We start from the raw sequence: 20,650 nt of genomic DNA, 5'->3' as shown, positions 1-20,650 counted from the left end.
TTGTGCTTTCTAGTGCTTTACTGATACGGCATTCCTTGGCTTTCCACCGTTTAGTCAACGTCGTTGTTTTATGAAGGGGTGCATTTTCTCTTGAATTTTGCAGGCCAATGCACCCCTCTCCAAATTTAAACTACTTTCGCGCTGCCGGAACGGCGAAATCTAATGGACGTCGGCTTCGTAATGGGAGGTACCGAGATTCAAATTGGACCACTCGAAACATTGTACTTTTTCTTCCTTTCACACAAAATCATCATCATTGTCAGAGAGTGTTGTCTTTTCTGCAGTGCGTCTTGAAGGACTACAGACGACATCAGTTAGAGGCTGCCAAAGGAAAATGCCGCAAGAAGGAAAGTACACAGAACGACACCTGCAAAATAGCAAAATCAGTGTTAATTCATAACAAAAAGTTATAGAAACACCCAAAGCAATATAACGACTGAAGTACACTAACTATATCGCACATAAATGGCGATCAGCTGCTGAACGAGATGCGCGCGCATAGGTAAGAGTGAGCGCCGAAGCTGGAAATCGGTTTTAATCGTATGATGTTTCAGCTATAAAAGAATGACTAAACATATTAGTTTCAAACTGAAGGACGGTTACTTTGAAAGGGTAATCTATGCTCGACGATACTGTTGCCCATGCGTATCTATCTGCCCATTCTGCGCCACTGCCATTCGGGACGTGAATGTGCAGCACCTGCTGTGGACCTCCCGAGATCACCTCAAGTTCACCTGCTGCACTTTCGTGCAACCGGTCCCCACCCAGGCCGCCCTTCTGACCTACAACGCTGGGTGCATGGACCATTTCACTCAAAACTCCTGAACTTTATCCACGAAACTACTGGTTCGTGTTTCTGTAAATGCATCCATCTATAATGCCACAGGGCAAACGTTCCAATAAAAAATATAGTCACGTGATGTCACGTAGGCAACAACTACGCACAGATTTTTTCCTTACAAAGTTAGTTGGAGCGAACTTGTGCTCCTCTCACAGCTAAAAAAACACAAGCAAGGAAGGAACCGTCAACAATGTGACGTACACAGGCCAGTGTCCACGAATCGAGTGCCGAAGCGTTGCCCTGAGAGCATTTATTCCCCCGTGTGGTTAGTTCAGTCACCGGAGAAATAAATCTCGAACTCTGGATATAACACACGAAAATTCTAGTTAGTGATGGCCAGACGATATATTCTCCCTGTCAAATAAGAAAGCGTGTGCGGCATACAAAAGAAAGAGAAGGAATCACGCCCCTCGCTTCAAAAATGGATGACAGCAGCCGGACGCTGCCAGACGCTGGCGAAAAAACACAAAAGTAAACAAAACAAACGCCATGGTTTGCAACAATATGCACAACGGACTGGAAATAGGTTCATTTTTCAGCTGTGGATCGCAGTGGTAGACTTTGTGGATTGTTTTCTCGAGAGAGAGAATAGCGGCGTAGATTTCGGGTCGTATTCTGAGTCCTCTTCTACTCAATTTGCCCCCTCCACTCGGCTGAAGGAACGATTCCGTAATACTTATGGATTCCCATAATTCCCATAATTTTGAATTCCCATAATTTCATATATACGTAAAGTTTCGCCAGGGAATAAAGAAAAAAACAATCAAAAACCGCGCTACATAAAGGCGAAAAGCAGTTACTACTAAAACAAAGCCAGTTAAATAAAAAAGATTTTAAATGTGTCGGTATTTATAGGAATCGCCATAGTCATTTTGATTGCCGTAGGCCCAATGAAATTTTCAAGGAATTCCAGTTCGCATTTTCGCAGTGGAATCTGCATAACGTGGTAATGTTCGCGTAACTGGGGACTGCGATATTTATTTCCGTGATAAGTGCAAGCGGTGGTCTTCGAATGTGAAGCTAGAAATACAGCACCCCATCTCTAAACCGACCAAAAAAATTCCCCGCATTTCCCCGAGGGGAAGAATGTGAAAGTCCGAACGCACGAGTTGAATTTGCGTGGTTCGGTATTGTTCGCGAAAGAGAGATCACACACACACACACAACTACAAAGAAAGAAAGATGCATTTAAGCGGGTGAATTAGCCCTTCTCACGCCCGATTCCTGGCCAATCCCCCACGTGGGTCTGTGCCATGTCAGCGGCCAGGCAGCGCGCGCCCATCTCCCCCCGTTGCCAAGGAAGACGAGGAGATTCCTGGCCAATCCCCCACGTGGGTATGTGATGCGGACATCGCCGGTGGACGCAGGTTCAGGGTCGCTTAAGAAGTGCATTGCACTTAAAAAAACCCACACAACCCTCATTTACTTGAAAAAATGCGTAGAACATAGGCGGGAGGAAATATACTGTAAAAAAGACCATGGGCCTTATAAACAAACAGTAGCATTGCTCGGGTTCAGCATTAGTTCATTCGCTCCAGATACGGATGTTCACTTCTAGCATCGTACAGCAGGGTTCTTTTAGCAGTTGCTGCAAGTAATAGAATAGGAGTACCGAGCAAACCGGAAATCACTCTAGGCGTCCACTGGAATGGCCAGGCTTTTACCTATCTCAGAACGCAATCTCGCTTGCGCTCCACTCTAGAACTTGAGTGATGAGGAGGCGATAGGCGCGCTCACAGAGGAGGGTAACCAAGAGAGAAACTTAATTTCGTAGTACCGCTCAAACGCTATTCCTGTACGGATTGCACACTGTAGTCTGGACACTTTACGCAATTTGCGTAGTCAGGTGTAAATTTTGTATAAGGGATGGAAGCTGTGACTGATGTAGCAGTGATTCGGGTGCGAATACAAGACCGGCGCTTTCTGTGCAGGTGACGCCCTTGACATCTCTACCCGTGCTTGGTTTGGTGTTTGGTTCTATCGATGAATATGTAAACTTGGCGGCTGATCGTCAGAATCTAGGTTGAGGAGAAATGATTCCTCGTAGCTGTGCGCAAAAGCGGAGACTGCACCAGAGATTTTGGGCCATCAAACTATGCGAAGAGCTGCATAGGGCGATGGCTGACATCACACTTCAAGCAACATGATTGCGAATCTCTGTTGGACAACTGCGCAATTGTTGGGAAACACAAAAATAACCTCAGCGAGATATATAACACGCTCATTTGATGGCGAACGCTTAGGCTATTGTTTTAGAACTGCCGCTGAGGCGTTATGAAAGAAGGTGCGTAATGTTTTAATTGGAGATGGCATGAACAAATACGCATTACGACCTATAGGCCAGTTTTTCATCTCTTATTATAGAACTGTTGGATTTTAGCGCTTTGTGCGTGTCTACTTGCTTTCCCTTGTTGTGTTCGGGATTCCATCCCTCGCCACGTCCTACGCAGAGACCCAATCCAGACCTATCGTTTCGTTCCCCATTCATTTCCAGCCGTTTACTCCTCCGCCCTCTAGGTTTCTTGAATAACACCATTCTTTTTATGTTTCCCTCGTCAGTTTTGCCAGTTTGTTTAGCTTGCGCGCCACTATCGACGAACCTCGTCTGTGAACCTGTTGGGGTGTGCGTAAAGTTCTACTGGCTTCCTAGAAAACTGCGGTATAGTGGAGACTTTACTGTGAATATAGTGGTCCCGTTAGGCCAATGCAGTTTTCTGCTTGTTTATGCTATTGCATCAAACTAGGGATTCGTGGTTTGTGCACTAGTGGTGGTAGGCGGGAGTCCACAATGAGGGCGCTTCACTTAGGACGCCTTAAAGCGGTCCCTTGCAGCGCACGCTTCAATCACTCGTGACTTGCAAGTCGTTCAGCGAGATTTACATGTCGCTGGGGGTGGGGTTCTTTGCTTGTTTCGTCCATTTGAATAGCCGCCTAGAAATTCGTGCACTAAACCCCGTGAAGACTATACGCCATGCTCGTTGTAAGTTATGGGGCAATCTCTTGCCGGCCGTAAAATTCTGCCACCAGAAAAACGCTTATGGCATGGCCGTTTGTATGTCAACGCTCCCGAACGTGGTCATAAAGAAAGAGTTATGCGTGTTATGTAATGTTACGTTTATTTCATGGTCTACAACAATACACTGCGTCTGAAAAATATATTTGTGGCCGTTTAACGTTTTATGTGTAAATTTACGCAACCCGAGCAACAATAGGGCAATTAAAATTTTTCGGTGTTGGCCAACATATAACGAAAATGAATAAGAAGAACATCTCGCGGATAAGCTCCTGCAATGTTCGCCGTTTTTTTATGCAAATTCATGAAAACAGAAAATTATTATCTGCGGTTGTGAAGTCGGCTGGTTGCGTTTATAGAACAGCAAGTATGTAGAACAGAGCGTAAAGAAAAAAAAAACCTAACACCGTGCAACTTTTAAATGTTACTGCGCAAGGGCCACCCGGCGCCTTTTTCATTGCCCCATTAGGAAAAGAATTGGGTCACGCCAATTTTATTGTTGTTTGCAGTTACTAGAAACAATTCTTATACGGGCATTATCTCGGGTGTTGAGGCTAAAGGCAAACAAATGCCTGACGGGGCCATGTCACCTTTACAAGGCATAGCGAAACAAAGCAAATCAACATAGCAGAAATAAGGCAAAAAATAGGTGCAACAGGACAATTAGATAGCAAGCGCTTTTGGCTAACACAGTTCAAACTCCTTACACAATATTGTGCCTCAGGCCACTGGATGCAAACAAAACATTTTCATAGATCTATAAACGATTGCATGCAGCATAAACAAATAAAAGTAAATACACAATATACAATATTTTTTCTACGTACAAATGAAATAAGAGGGTTTTGCTTTATAAAAATAAAGGAATAAGTAATAGTCTAGTGCTGACGCACACAACACGTGCTACTGGCGAGAAAAAAATGTTTTTATATTTATTTTAAACCTATGTAGCCAGATAGTGGTTTGAATTAGAACAGACATTGTAGGGTAGTGAATGTACTGATATTGTAGTGACATTGTAGTCTGAGCGTAGTATGCAACGATGCCATACAGCCCGCCGGAGGAGGTTCTCCCCAGCACGACACATGCCCTTTCATCTTATTCATCTGGTTCAACTCAGCACAAAACAGCGATAGCGATGTGTTTTGACGCACGTTTGTTTCTTTTTTTGGGTGGGCATTCCTAAAGAGGCCATGGCGACGACACGGAAGTTTATTTTGTTTTAAAGACCTCCTCCCTAGGATTACACTGACACCACGTTTAACGTAAACAGCAGTGAAAAAACCTAGTTAATGCGGAAAACAAAGAATAGGCATGCGACTCAATAGGTTCTCTTACACACAGTTTTTATGACGCATAATGTGCAGCTCGTTGCAAACGGCGGAAGCCGGCACAATCCAACGGAATTTAAACAGGGGTCGTTTGCCAGCCGAACCAGGTATCTGAGCTTTCTTCTTCTGGTGGGGTTTTTTGGCGCAAGGGCATCAAAGGCCAAGAGCGCCATTGCTACGATGAGGTAAAAATGTGCTGATGAAATGAGTGCAAATAGTGCATAAAATTACTTCGGTGTAAAGGGCCGGATCCAAAAGATGAGTGAGGAGTGTGATGAGGCATGGAATGAGCTAACGGTGTATAGGGTCATGGTAATTAGAACCCTACGGATGAACAAGGTAATGAGGTGGACGAGAATGCTACTTCCTAAAACAAACCTGCTTTAAAAAACCGATATCATCAAGGTATTCTAAAACTCTGCTGAACTCGAACACAGGACAGTCTGATAAAAACATTGCAATGTGCCGTGGCATATTCTTACGGTACATTTCCGGGAAATAGCGTCTCCTTTCTGGTTCCATGGCCGAGCACTCAACCAAAACATGGAGGACTGAAAGACCCTCGCCACATCTGGCACAGTTTGGCGGCTGGTCACCAGTCAGGAGGTAGGAATGCGTGCCATGTGTGTGTCCTATTCGTAGTCTGCATCGCCAGACCTCAAAGGCCCTGTTTTTTTCCCTGGCAGCTGATCGGCCGATTATAGGTTGTACCAAGTGAAGCTTGTTGTTTACTTCTCCGTCCCATTCTTTCTGCCAGAGCTGAAGGAGTATGTGTTTTACTGCTGGTTTCATATCCAGGTAAGGTACTTGCGTGATGTCAATACTGGTTCTTTCAGCTGCTCTGGCAGCAGCCTGGTCGGCTTCCTCGTTGCCAGCTATGCCACAATGGCCAGGAACCCAGCACACTATAATTTCTAAATTTAGTTGGTGTGCTTTGTACAGAGCTTTAAGAAGGGCAGTAAATGTGGGATTCTTGGTGCCCTTTCCTGTGGACAGGGCCGTGACAACGCTGAGTGAGTCTGTGAAGATAACAGACTTTTGTGTTTTGCTTGTGATAATGTGGTCCACAGCCAGATATACTCCGTGTGATTCTGCTGTAAATATGGTTGTGTTTTTATGCATTGTTTTTGCTATTGAAAGATGCTGCCCAACAACTGCACAGGCCACAGCCGATTTGGTTTTCGATGCATCAGTGAAAACCTGAGCAGCCTTGTACTTGTCTTGGAGGTAGGCGAAGTGCTGTTTGACTTCCAATAGTGAGCCTTTCCTGTCTACTTGTCTAAATGAGGTGTCGCATGATATGATGCTTGTATCCCAGGGTGCCACGCATTCATCTGGGGTCATTTTGAGGGTGTCATCAAACGAGATGGATAGTTTTGTAGAGATGGAATTGATCAGCAGTGGAAACGGTTGAGCTAAGGAAGGTCGATTTGAAAACAGCAGCATTCTTGAGTTATCTCTAATCAGGGAGTCACACGGGTGCTCGGGCTGTGACGTAACCTTCAGGGCATAAATAATACCAATAAAAGTTCGCTGGTACTCCAGAGACCAACAGTCTGATTCAGCATAGAGGCTCAGTACTGGACTAGTGCGGAAGGCCCCTGTGGCCAACCTGATGCCCAGATTGTGGATAGGATCAAGCATTTTCAGTGCAGTGCTAGAGGCTGACCCATAAACTACACATCCATAATCTAGGCGGGACAAAACAAGACTTTTGTACAGGTGTAGTAGACACTTCTTGTCAGTGCCCTATTTCATGTGTGCTAGTATCTTGAGCACATTCATTGCCTTAAAACACTTCAGTTTCAGATGCTTCAGGTGGGGGGTGAACGAGAGTCTCGAGTCGAAAAACAATCCGAGAAACTTATGTTCTGTTTTAACAGGAAGCAGCTGTCCATTTAAGTAGATTTCTGGTGCAGGGGCAATGCCCCTTTTTTTCGAGAACAGTACACACGCACTTTTAGAGGGGTTAAACTTGAAGCCATTCTCATCTGCCCATTTGGAGAGCTTATTCACTGACAGCTGAATTTGGCGTTCACAAAAAGAGAGATTGCAGGACTTGAAGCCGATCTGCACATCGTCAAGATACACTGAATAAAACACGGTTGGCGGAAGTACAGTGCGTATGGAATTCATTTTCACAATGAAAAGTGTGCAGCTCAGCACACCTCCCTGCGGCACCCCTGTCTCTTGTGTGAATGGTTTAGACAGAGTACTGCCTATCCTTACACGAAATGTCCTATCAGAGAGGTAGCTTTCAATTGTTTTTAGCATATTTCCTTGTATCCCAAGGGCACAAAGATCTCTCAATATACCAAACCGCCAAGTAGTATCATAGGCCTTTTCAAGGTCAAAGAATACGGACAGAAAGTACTGTTTATGCGCGAACGCATATCTTATTTGGGACTCCAAGCGCACAAGTTGGTCAAGCGTGGATTTTTGTTCTCGAAAGCCACACTGGAATGGATCCAGGAGCCTGTTTGCTTCTAGAAAATGCATTATTCTTCGGTTGATCATTTTTTCAAATACTTTGCACAAACAGCTAGTCAGAGCTATAGGTCTATAGCTCGATGCAACTGCTGGGTCCTTTCCTTCCTTCAATACTGGAACAACAATGGCCTCTTTCAGCCTTGGAGGGATATATCCATTGTTCCAGATCCTATTAAAAAGTGATGATAATGGAAGTTGAGTTTCTGGGTGCAAGTTCTTGATCATTTCATAGTGAATATTATCAGGTCCAGGTGCTGCTTCACCAAGTGTGTTTAGGCAAGCTTCGAACTCAGCAATAGAAAACTCAGAATTATATGCCTCACTTGGAGGTGATTTACGATGAAGTTGCAGTTTTTCTTCTCTACGTTTCAATTTAAGAAACTTGGCTGAGTAGTGCGCTGCACTCGAAACCGACTCAAAGTATGCTCCCAATGCATCCGCCTGATCTTCCAGAGTGCCACCAGCATTATCAACTAGAGGGCGGGGGCAAGTCTGCTGCCCTTGCAGTTTGCGTATCCTATTCCATACTTTATTTTGGTCGGTGTAAGAGTTAATGCCCTCTATGAACTTCTCCCAACTCTCACTTTTTGCTATCCGTCTCACTCTCCTCGATTGGGATTTGATGCGTTTGAAGTTTATGTAGTTTTCAGTCGTGGGAGAGTTACGGAAAAGGCGCCATGATGCATTTTGTTTTTTCCTAGCACTTTGGCAGTCCTCATTCCACCAAGGAATCGGATTTCTTTTTGGATTACCGGAACTTTGTGGGATACATTCACTAGCTGCTTCAAATATGTGCTTTTCGATAAAGGAAAGTGCGCTGTCGATGTCCAGTGAATCTAGATAGTCACGTGGAAGACAGGTGAGCTGTCGAAACTTTTTCCAGTCCGCAGACCCCATCCTCCATCGTGGTACACTGTTCTGCCCATGTGTCGACACTACCTTTTCTTTCAGCACGATTGGAAAGTGGTCGCTTCCATAAGGGTCATCCAGGACGTGCCAGTCCAGTAGTGGGAAGAGAGTAGCAGTGCAGAGCGCTAAGTCAACTGATGAGGATGTTTTGTGCGTGGGACTAAAGTATGTGGGCTTCTTTTTGTTCAATATGCAAGCTCCAGTGGAGACTAGTAACTTTTCTATCATTCGCCCTCTTGAATCGTAGTTTTCACAGCCCCAGAGAGGATGATGGGCATTGTAGTCTCCTGCTATTATGTACGGCTCTGGGAGCTGGTCCATTAGATTTTCAAATTCAGATTTCTGTAGTCGCTTGTCTGGGGGAATGTAAATGGAGCAAATTGTTATTAGTCGCTGCAACCATATAACTCTCACAGCTACAGCCTCTAGTTCAGTCCTGAGTATAACTTCCTTAGCTGTGGTTGACCTTTGAAGGATAATAGCCACACCACCCGATGGTTGGTTGGTGTTTTGCCTGTCCTTTCTGTATGTGATGTACTGGGGTAAAAAGTCTGTGTGTTTGCTGCTTAAGTGGGTTTCTTGGAGACACACTGCCAGAGGTGCATGCTCCCACAGCAGCTCTTTAACATCATCCAAGTTTTTCAGAAGCCCCCTGCAGTTCCACTGCAGTACACTACAAAAAGCCATTGCTAGTATTGAGAAGTTTGTTACTAAAGACAGGCTCAGCTTGTTAGCTGCCAGAGCCTTTTCCAGTAGGAGACACCTTAGGGAGCTCTGCTTTTTTTATCAGTTCCTGGGAGTTCGTACGCTCCAGTGGTTTGTGGCGATCCTTCGGCGTGATTGACGCAGAGGATGGCTCACTTGTGTCCATAGCCTCCAAAGAAGGCTTCTTTGTTGACGGTTTGAGACCTGGGGCCTTGGCTGGCCTCCGGTTCTCCTGTGAGGTTACAACCGTCTCAGTGGTGTTAGTCAGCTGTGCCGACCGCGAGGCTGCAGCTGACACATTGGCCATTTTCGGGCCACCATTTCCTTGAGGTGCAGCAGGTGTCGCTGTTTGCACCTGGGGGGCTGAAGATGTCTCCTCAGGCCCTCTCAACGAGGTCCCTGATTGGACGGTTGCCGCACGTGGCGCCGCCCCCTGACGCGCCACGTCGGCGTATGCTATCTTATGCGTGATAGCAAGACGCCTGCGTGCTTCGGGGTAAGAGATGTTTTCTTTTACTTTCAACGCAATGATTTCTTTTTCTTTTTTCCATTGCTGGCATAAGCGTGAGTATGCAGCATGGTCACCGCTGCAGTTGACACAGTGTGGTGGGGCAGTGCAGCTTTCCGACACATGGTCGGTTTTGCTGCATTTTGCACATGTCTGCTTACCCCTGCAACTCTGTGATCCGTGGCCGAATTTCTGACAAGTATAGCACCGGCGCGGGTTCGGGATGTAAGGTCTGACTCGGATTTTCACGTAGCCAGCTTCTACGGTCTCCGGGAGAACCGTTGTGCCAAAGGTGAGAACAATGTGTTTGGTAGGGATTTCTTTGTTTTCACGGCGGATGACTATCCGCTGAACTTTGATGACATTTTGCTCATGGAAGCCTTCGAGGAGTTCATTTTCAGTAAGGTCTAGGAGGTCTGCTTCACTTATAACACCACGCACGGTGTTCATGGAGCGGTGAGGACTGACAGTAACAGCGGTGTCACCAATTTTGTCAACTTTGAGGAGCTTGTCACATTGAGTCTTATCTTTAACTTCAATCAGCAGGTCGCCATTGGACATCTTTTGTGCCTTGTAGCCAGCCCCAATGAGGTTCGACAGACATTTGGACACAAGAAATGGTGACATCTTTCTCATTGTTGTGTTCTCATTTTCCGAGTGCATCACGTGAAAGCGTGGAAAACACTCTTGCTTCTTTGAGAGAAAAAATTCGAAGGTGGTTGCCTCGGTGCGCCCCCTTTTAAGAGAGCGATTCATAGAAAAGGGATTTGAAGATGCCATACAACAAGTATGTGTTCGGTGGCAAGGCCGGTCGCCCACCACCGAGCCCAACAAGGGAACGTGGCTTTTTCAGCACACGCTAACCGTACCTTGCCACTATAACCCTATGCTTGAAATCAAGAGTGATGTCTTTGCACAGGGTTAACCCTCGCCGCCTGGAGAAGCATGGAAACAAAGAAGAAAGGAGATGACAGGACAGGGTTAGGAAAGACGATAGGAAAGCAAAAGAATGAAGAAGAGGACAGGAAAAGGCGACTGGCTGATTCCCCCCAGGTCGGGTCAGACTGGGGGCACCGTCTACGGGAAGCGGGGGCCGAAGTGGTGTGTTGCCTCTGCCAGGGGGCCATGAAGGTCCAAAACAACCCTGGCTTTGGCTCAACCACCAGGATGCCCTTTTCCCCGGACACGGCAAAGCCACGCACAGCCGAGGGCGTGGGTGGGTCCAACCCACATGGGCTCGGGGTCCGCGGTGTCGCCAGTACCGTCACCTTGAAACGCAAGGCGCCCCTGCGGGCATCTGAGCTTTAGTTGAGTGCATATTGAGAGGCAAGGGCCAGGAACAGCGTTTAATGAGGCGTTCTAGCAGCAAGCACCCCAAACACACGATGATGATGACCATGTCCGCAGATGATGATGAAACAGTGCTGCATGGGCTGGTGCTGATGAGTATATACAGATGAGGTCGAAGTGCGGGATTGTCCTCTGGAATTCTCCACCGCCGGGAGTGTGGCCAAGAATGCTCCCACTACTTCGCCATCTCCGCCGCCCCCCCTCCGGTGAAAGCGGCCTCCGGGCAGCAAGTCATTGTGGGGAACGGCGCTGGTACGGTTTCAGTCGTGAGGCGTGAACAATTTCCGTGTCACGATGGCGGCGATCTGGGGAAGGGTTCACTAGAGTGACTCGGTAATTGACCGTAGAGGTTTCTTGGACGATTAGGTAGGGACCCATGAAGTGGTGTAGAAATTCTCGCAATGGCCAGGAATTCGAGCAGGAGTCCAAAGAAGCACCACTTCTCCCGGTCGAAAGCGAACAGGGCAATGGGAGGAGTCGTACCGAACTTTGCGCAGTTCCTGAGCAGCTTAAGTGCGGGACCGAGCAAGCTGGCGGCAATGGGCGAGCCTTGAAATATACTGCTCGTGAAGTGGTGTATGAGAAGAAACAGGTGCCGAGAAGAAAGTTAGGTCGCGTATAAAAGAAGATGAGTGGCCAAACACGAGAAAGAACGGGGAATATCCAGTTGTTCGTTGTACTGCAGCATTGTAGGAAAAGGTGACGAATGGTATGATTAGGTACCAATTTCGATGGTCAGGGCTGATTAATATCATGTCCCAGAGGGTTCTATAAAATCTTTCGGTTAAACCGTTCGTCTGGGAATGATAGCCAGAGGTGGTTTGGGGAACGATGTCGGAAGCACGTAGAAGCTCTTCGAGTACGCTGGAGAGGAAAGTCCTGGCGCGATCTCTAAGGAGGACGCGTGGTGCCCCAAGGAAAACAATCATGTACCCAAGACAAAGTTGGCCACTTTTATATCTGTACAGCAGCGTACTGGCGCTGTTTCGGCGTATCGAGTCAAGTGGTCCACAGCCGTAACAATTCACCGGTATCCCGACTGTGTCCAAGGCAATGGCCCGTACAATAGTCTCGGATGGCGCAACCGGGCAAGGGCAGAGGCTGGAGCAAGCCGGCAAGTGGAGTTGTCAGTCACTTACGGTGCTGACAAGAAGGGCATAATCCGACGTATTTAGCCACGCTTGCCGAGAGGCCAGACCAGAAGTAGCGACCACGAATGCGGTCGTACGTCTTTTCGAAGACAGATGTCCAGTGGTCGCTGCGTCGTGACACGCTTCTAAAATTGATTGCCGGAGAGAACGAGGGACGACAGGGACCCACTTGTGTCCAGTAGGATGGTAATTGCACCGATAAAGCATGCTTTGGTGTACCTAGAAATTTTGCACTTGACGACGAGCACGGCTGTTTGGAGGTAAGACGCGGCCTGTCAACCGATCAATGATGGGGTCACAATACGGGTCCGCACGTTGCAAAGATGGCAAATCGGGAAGTCCAGCGACGCTTTTAGAGGTAATGGCTGCAAGAGGGCACTTTGGAGTCGGGAGCTCCGGAACAACTGAAGGCGAAGGGGAGGCCACTGGGCACCCAGGCAGGCCGTCGGCGTCAAGGTGTTTCTCGCCTGACTTGTAGGTGACAGTAAAGTTATACTGCTGGAGCCGTAGAATCCAGCGGCCCAGACGTCCAGACATTTTTGAGTGAGGACAGCCAGCAAACTGCATGGTAGTCAGCCACCACTGTGAAGTGGGTACCGTGCTGATATGGCCGTAACCTTTGTATAGCCCACATTGTGGCAAGACACTCCTGCTCGGTTATGGTGTAATCTCTCTTAGCCGGTGTTAGTGAGCAGCTTGCGTAAGCAATAGCCCGCTCTTTGAGCTGGGCATCGCTCTTTGAAGCAGGACAGCACCTATTCCTTGCCCACTTGCGCCTGTGTGAAGTATGATTGGCTTTGTATAGTCGAAATGACTGAACACTGGTACAGATGTGAGAGCGGATTTGAGCGTTTTAAACAGCATGCTGGCACTCACTCGACCAGACGTAAGGAGTGCCCGCCTGTAGGAGTTGGTTCAGAGGGGATGCAATGGTAGCAAAGGTCTGGATGAAACGACGCAAATACTACGCTAGCACCAGAAAACTCTGAAGCTCCTTAACTTGAAGCGGTCGAAAAAAGTGTAGCACTGCAGATACTTTGTCGGGGTCGGGTCGTATGCCTTCTTTGCTCACAATGTGACCGAGCACTTAGATTGTGTTACTAGGAAAGCGGCATTTTTTCGAGTTTAACTGAAGTCCGGCTTTGGAGAGGCACGGGAGGACACATCCAGACGCCATCGATGTCATGAAACGTCGACAAAAAGACAACGATGTCGTCAAAGCAACAAAAGCAAATTTTTCATTTGAGTCCTCGGAGCACAGTATCTATTATCCGCTCAAAAGTGGCGTGAGCCTTGCAGAGCCCGAACGGCATGACATTAAATTTATATAGACCATCAGGAGGGGTAAATCAGCGTTCTCCATGCCAGACTCATGCATGATAATTTGCCAATAGCCTGAACGAAGGTGCAGGCTCGAAAATATTCGGATCCTTGTAAGCAGTCTAGTGCGTCATCTATTCGTGGCATTGGATACGCTTCTTTGCAGGTAATTTTGTTTAAGGCCTGATAGTCCAAGCAAAATATCATGGAGGCGTATTTTTTTCCTACCAATACGACTGAAAAGGACCATGAACTTAAGGAGGACCGATTAACGATGCGTTTTAGCATGTCTGCCAGATCTTCCTTAATTATCTTTCTTTCCGAGGAAGACACACGAAACGGGTGGCGGCGAACATAGGTGTCCCCATCCGTTTGAATTCGATGCGCGGTGGTTGTTGTTTGCGTGAAAAGCTTGGAATGGGAATCAAAGAAGCCCCGATGCTCGTTTAAAACTTCCAATACTGCCAACTTGTGTATGGTCAGGGCTGATAGGGAATGCGAGAGAAGACTGCGGGGCGGTCGGTTTCAGCGAAGGGCAAGGGGTAGCTGAGGCGGAAATGCTGTGAAGAATGGTGATCTGGTTGTCGGACACAGAAGCGATAGTGCAGCGTTCTGGAAGTAGAACTGTTGTTGGTGTAGTGTTGCGCACAGGAATTATAGTGCTCGCCCGCTGGAAAACCGGATGATGCAGGTAGCAACGGCGATACTTCGAGAAAAGAGACGGCCAGAAGGGATGGCTAGCATGTCACCATTAGTAGCTGTTCCAGCAGAAACCGAAAAGACGCGCTGGTGACGTGGATGTAACACATAGTCATCAGTCAACACCAGACGAAGGGAACGAGTTTTAAGCGTACAGGATGTTATGTGTCCGTTAGGCTGATAGTGGGCGAGCAGCAACAAATTATAGCAGACGTCGAAGACAGGGAGTCCCAGCCAAGGATAAGCAAGTACGGGCACGGGGAAAGCACGGCAGACTGGATGTGGCGATAAACTCCCTCAATACAAACGCGAACTGTACACTTTCCTTGCTTTCGTATGAACGCGTTGTTAGCACCATGCTATAGATCATCCTCGTATGGAGTTTTACGTTTTCCTAGTCTTTTACACAAATCAGCATGGATAATCGTGACACTTGCCTTAGTGTCAACCAACGCGTTAAACAAAATGCCTTCAACTAACACTGACATAAGTTTCACGTATGCTCTGGAAGTTTTTGTGCCGTCCTAATTGATGCAGTTTTCCCCAATAAACTGTGTGGCCTAGTTTTCCGTGTGGTGGTTATCATCGTGCACAATGGGACGTAAGGGGTAAAAGCGAACGGCGCAACGAAGAGGCAGCTCGGCGCCGAGACTCGCGAATATTTCGAGGAACATCAGCAGGATCAGCAGGAGGCTGGAAACGACGTGACGAAGACTAGTAGGCTTGTTGTCAGTAACTGAAGCGGGGGTTCATTTCATCGGGCTCGTAGATGCCACAGCCATGTCGTTCATCCTGCTTGCGCCGGAGGCTAACTCGGGCAATGTGACTGCGTATTCCACAGTAAGAACACACGGGTAGATTTGCCGGTGGCACTGGACGGGTCTGTAGCCATGTGGGGTAGTACCGGCATGGCCCAGAAGCGAAACGGAATGCAGAAACATACCCTGGGTGATGATGAGGGCTTACCGGGGCTAGTGGGTCGGGTGCGCGTCCAGCAACGTCGGAGTAGAACGGCTTGGCCAACGGAGCCACAAGACCGGGAGGTGCCTGATTGATCACCAACGAGAGCTCTAATTTGATTATTTCTCGTACACCTGGCGTTTCAGCAGAGTAGGGAGAGTTGGGTGCACATGAGGGGACGTGGTTGGTGAGTTCTTCCCTGATTATGGCCGTACAAGAGAGCAAAGATATCCATCTCCAAGCTGCTGAACCGGTGTTTCTCGGCTGAATGCGCGAATACTGAAGGGAGTCCAGGCGCTTGCAAGTGGCAGTCACAGCCGAAACGGTGGTAAGATTTTGAAGGGCAAGGGCGGTGAATGCAAACTGCTCGATACCTTTCAGATTGAGATGCACTAGATCAGCCTCGGTCATGTCCTTGTCAACGCGGCGGCAGAGCGCACGGACGTCTTCAATGTATGAAGTGTACGTTTTATTCGGCCGTTGCAGGCGCACCGCAAGTTTTTTTCTTCGCAGCTGCGGAACGCGCAGCCGAGGACCCGAAAATCAGGCGCAGATCTGAAGGGAAGCCGTCCCAATCAGTGCTGGTACTTGCATTGTTAAAATAACATGTTTTGGGCTACCTCCGTGAGGGCAAAGGCGGCGTTAGTAGCTCATGTTTATCATCCCAACCGTTGAACGTTTTAACCGTTGAGCGTTTGCAGGTTTGAACGATGAACCGTTCAGCGAAGCTGTCGAGCCAGTCTTCAACATCCTCGCCCCGACGGCCAGCGGAGCTCGTGGGATCGTGCTGATGGCTCGTGATGAAGCACTGCCCTGGACCGCAGGACGAAGCGTTGGCCCATCCCTGCGTCACTGTCATGGTCAGGTGCGTTAAACGGCGACCCTAGCGGAGCTCCAGGAAAGAGAACGGAGAGGTGCATAGCGGGACCTGGACGCACCCTGCACCGCTTGAGACACAAGGACTAGGAATGGCGTTTATTCAGGCGTTCTAGCAGCAAGCACCCCAAACTTACGATGATGATGATCACGTCCATACAATATGATGAAACAATGCCGCATGGGCTGGTGCTGATGAGTATGTACAGATGAGCTTGAAGTGCGGTAATTGTCCTCTGGAATTCTCCACAGCCGGGGGTGTGGTCAAGAATGCTCACACTATTCTTATAGCATAATGAGTGGTGTTATAAACTATGAAAGGTACGAACGAACACGTGGACGTAGAAGCAGTTAGTGCGCCACCTTTCCGGGAGACACTACCTAAGACGGTCATCGGGCACGTTCGACTTTCCTGACATCACACTTGCCAACTTAAATAATCGCCAAATACACGTACGTGGCCCTGCTTATCAAACTATCAACCACGTTTACAATAAAAATTACGATAAAGATACGGCAAGTAAAGTGTATGCCCGCGATTTATAGATTACGATTACAATTGCGTTACCACGTGATACTATGACTCTAATCTGCGCCTTGGATGCAATACGCTGTACAGGTATACATAGAGTTTATTGTATCATGCATGGCAAGGATGTCTTCAGTACTGAGCTGTACTTGATTGCGTGTACAATGTTATATGACTGTTTTAATTGCAACGCCTTATGACTTCGACTTGTGCCTACACTGTCCATGAGTGTGAGATCCCTTTTTAGAAGTAATAACTACTTCAGGACATGTAAACATGATTTCTTCTAATATGATTGTCGTGCTACGGACATGGGGCTATGGGTTCGCTGTAAGTATGACGTTTTGAGTTCACTGTGTTCAGGAGGGGTTGAAGGACTCCGATAACGTCACGGTGAATGCAAGGAGGTAACCAAATGAAAGATTGCTTACGTACGCTCCTATCTCTTATTCGGGAGAATCTGCATTTCTTTATTGCTCTTTCTCTTGCCAGAAGGATTATGCGAGAGATTTTTAGGAATAAAAATATAACCGGGAAACGTGTTCGTACGTGCGTACTGGAGATGAGCACATGTGAGTGTGTGTCCTTGTGGTTAGTGCTTGACAGGCGTTATTAGGTGCACAATTATGACGTGCAGATCCCTTTAGGGGCGCGGCTTCCCGCCGTAGGTCAACCGCGGTCATTCTGTCTATCCGCCGAAGTCACGCGCAGTCACGCATACAAACAGAGGCTTGGAAGATATACCCGTTTGTGCCTCAATTCGGCCTTCCGGCCAAATGTGAAAGGAGACTTGACCAAGAGGCTTGTATAAGGAGAACCGTTCGACACTTCTGGAACAGCGCGCATTTGTCCTACATATCCTCATTATTTAGCACAATGAAAAGAACAGGTATTTTGAGGCAAAACATGTGTAATTAACCGGCAGTCCCCGTGTCCATTTTTTAGAGATGCTTTATGGGTTGGTTTTTCCGAGTGTAAGGGGCAAGACTGGAGGAGGAGGAATGCCTTTATTATAAGAGGGGGCGTGAAGCCCTGTTGGGGAAGCGGAGAGACATGAAGCAAGGGAGGGGTAGTCGAAAAAAGAAGACTGTTCAAGGTTCAATAACTGGAAATGGTGGATGGTGGATAGCATTTTAAATTCCGTGAACATAGTTCGCACGTTTTGTGAAGAGATAAGTGCAACATTTTGATAGGTATCCGTTAGGTTATTACACCAACTTGTAGAGACAACTGGTTAGTCAGTTTACCTGTCGTATTTCTTAGCTCGTCAACACTGCAAACGGCCGCGCATATGGCGGAAGCACCACGGACATTGCGCGGCTTGTGCCACTGCACGTGCACGACGCAGAAGTAAAAAAAACACTGGCATGCGTCGCCTGCTCCGTTCCAAACCGATTCTCAACGCTGGTGTCAACAGAGATGTTATTATTCGCACTCTCATTGGAATCGAGGCATTAGTTTGCGTCGGTGGGATAGAGTTTGGAACGGCCAACACACGTCATGTGCTTAGCACGGACAAACACCGCCATCCCGCCGAGCCTGACGTAACCAGAGACGCCGCACTCACATGGTTGCCTGCGTGCGTGCATCGCTGAGGAATACAATCTATAGCAAAATTGTGAATTGCGATCGGCTAGAAACAGCTCATACTGGCAAACGTGTTTAGTGCTTGATATTTTACATCCGAAAAAATGTTTGTCGTATAATGTCCTCAGCTACGAAAATCAGCGGGGCAGTGCACTCGAACGCAGTGATATACAGCACCACATCGAAGTTATTCGGGCGGAGTGAGATTCTGTTTCGAGGTTCTGTATAGACATTGATGGCGTTCCAAATGAAGTGCTAGCACGCGTGTCGTTGCAATGTTGGCAAACGCAAAGAAATAGCCGCTCCGTATACACTCCACGGGCACTCATTCGGTGGCTGTTTGCTTGCGCGGAAACAAGACTTAATTAGTACGTCCTTTTGAAAATTAGCCCTCATTGACAGAGGAAGTGCCACTTATGATTAGATCAAACCCCTTCCATCGCACTACTGCACGTGTTCTTCTCCCAGTGTGTGCAGGAATATGTCATTCGGAGAGATGAAACTGCGTCGACAACAATGTGCTGATATTTTGCTTAATGAGAATCCTGTTGCCCATAGAGGAAAGTAAGTCGAGCGGCAAATGCTGTCGCACGAGTTGGCATCTGCCTTTTCGTCTCTACCAGTGCGTGCAGTGACAGAAGCGTCGCGAACACCGCTGAAACTTCTAGAGCACTTTCGCAAACGCGCATGACAAGAGGAAAAGCGGAGGTTCCGTAATGTGTTACTTTGGCGAACAGTTCGCAGTCGGTTCTGCGCAAGTCGTTCTGCGCTCGTCTGAATGCTATTATCTGAAAACTCTCTTCTCCATCCAGTGTTTTCGCAGGATGAACGTCCAACATTAATCCCTTCCGGCACATAAAAAATTTGCTTGCATGCTGCCTTACTTAAAAGAAAGTTTTGGGTTAACAATCTTTAATTAAAAACAAATAATTATCCTTAATTTTTGCCGAATGTTTTTTTATTCACTACGCCGATAATATTAGTGCCGTCTTCAAAATTGTAGGTGACGAGTCGACTAGGACCACCAGTCTTTAAAAAGGGATAAACAAACTTCGTCGAAGAGGGATGAAAAATCTCGGCTATGGTAATGACAGGATTATATTTCAGCAGTAGGCAGTGTTGAAATTTCGTAAGGGAAAAACCTTATTACAGTATACATTGCACTGTATCCCTCGCAGTCAAAACACAGCCTGAAGGAAAGCTCGGTGTGCATTTTGGCACAAAAGGTAACCACCTCAGTGAAGTATTTTTAACGGTAAGATATAAGCTGTTTAGAGCTTTGTGGAGCACTAGTTAAGCCAATTACGGCTGCGAAATTCACCTCTTCCTTCGCGCCGTAAGCAAGAGTAGTTGAGCGATGCCATTAATTGTAAAGCTGAGGCATGATTTATTCCTAATTCCTATTAAATTTGAAATCCTTAATTTCTGTTTTAGTGAGAAAAGTTTTGATATAGCCTGATCACCTTTTATTTACGCTCTCGTTGGAAGCAACGTTATGATGCGATACCAAGAGGTAATCATTCAGTTCAGAGGCAGTCATCCAGCTAATAGATAATTGGTCACGACCTAAATAGCCTGTCTTTTTTATACGATGTTTGAGGGTTATGTCCTACCACGGGTATAAAGGTTGGCAACCTTTGAAAGATTTACTAGCAATAATGCTGTGCCTGTTATTCCACAGAACAGCAAATTAATGCCACAAGAACCTAATTTATCAGATTGATGCTACTGCACGCAACATTTTTATTTTCAGTTTGCTTACAAAATGCGACTTTACAGCGTTGCATATAGTGAACGAATGCTCCACGACTTTAACTGGTTGCGCCGCAGTGACACCAGAGACTGGCTATTTTGGTTTGTTAACCGTTGTACGTCCGCGGTGTGCCATGTTGCATTGTCACAATTGCTCCTAGCCCTATCAGGCGACGTGGAGTCGAACCCAGGCCCTGATAGCATTCAGGAATCTAGTACGCCGATCGACGCCGGAGATATCTCTGCTGTCATGCAGATGCTTACCAGGCTCGCGTCAGGTCAAGAAAGAATTTTGTCGGATTTAGCGGACATACGGACTCGACAATTCGCCACTGACGAAAAAGTGAAGAGCTTGACTGAACGTGTCAATCTTCTAGAAGAAGCTCGCTCGCAGTCCAGTAACTCTTCGGCCGATTCCAAAGCCCCGTCTGCAGAAATAGCTGCTTTGAAAGCTTCCACGGATTATTCAGAAAATAGGCTACGAAGGAACAACCTTCTCTTTTTTGGTTTTGAGGATAACCCGTCCGAAACCTGGAAACAAGCCGAAGAAACCGTTGTTGCGTTCTGCTCTACTAAGCTAGGTGTATCGCTTGACCCACTGAATATTGATCGAGCGCATAGACTGGGCT

The sequence above is a fragment of the Haemaphysalis longicornis genome, unplaced genomic scaffold (assembly GCF_048455015.1).
Source record: "Haemaphysalis longicornis isolate Haplotype H1 unplaced genomic scaffold, Haemaphysalis longicornis Haplotype H1 scaffold_3, whole genome shotgun sequence".
NCBI classification, from domain to species: Eukaryota; Metazoa; Arthropoda; class Arachnida; order Ixodida; family Ixodidae; genus Haemaphysalis; species Haemaphysalis longicornis.
This window is presented reverse-complemented; position numbering follows the sequence as displayed.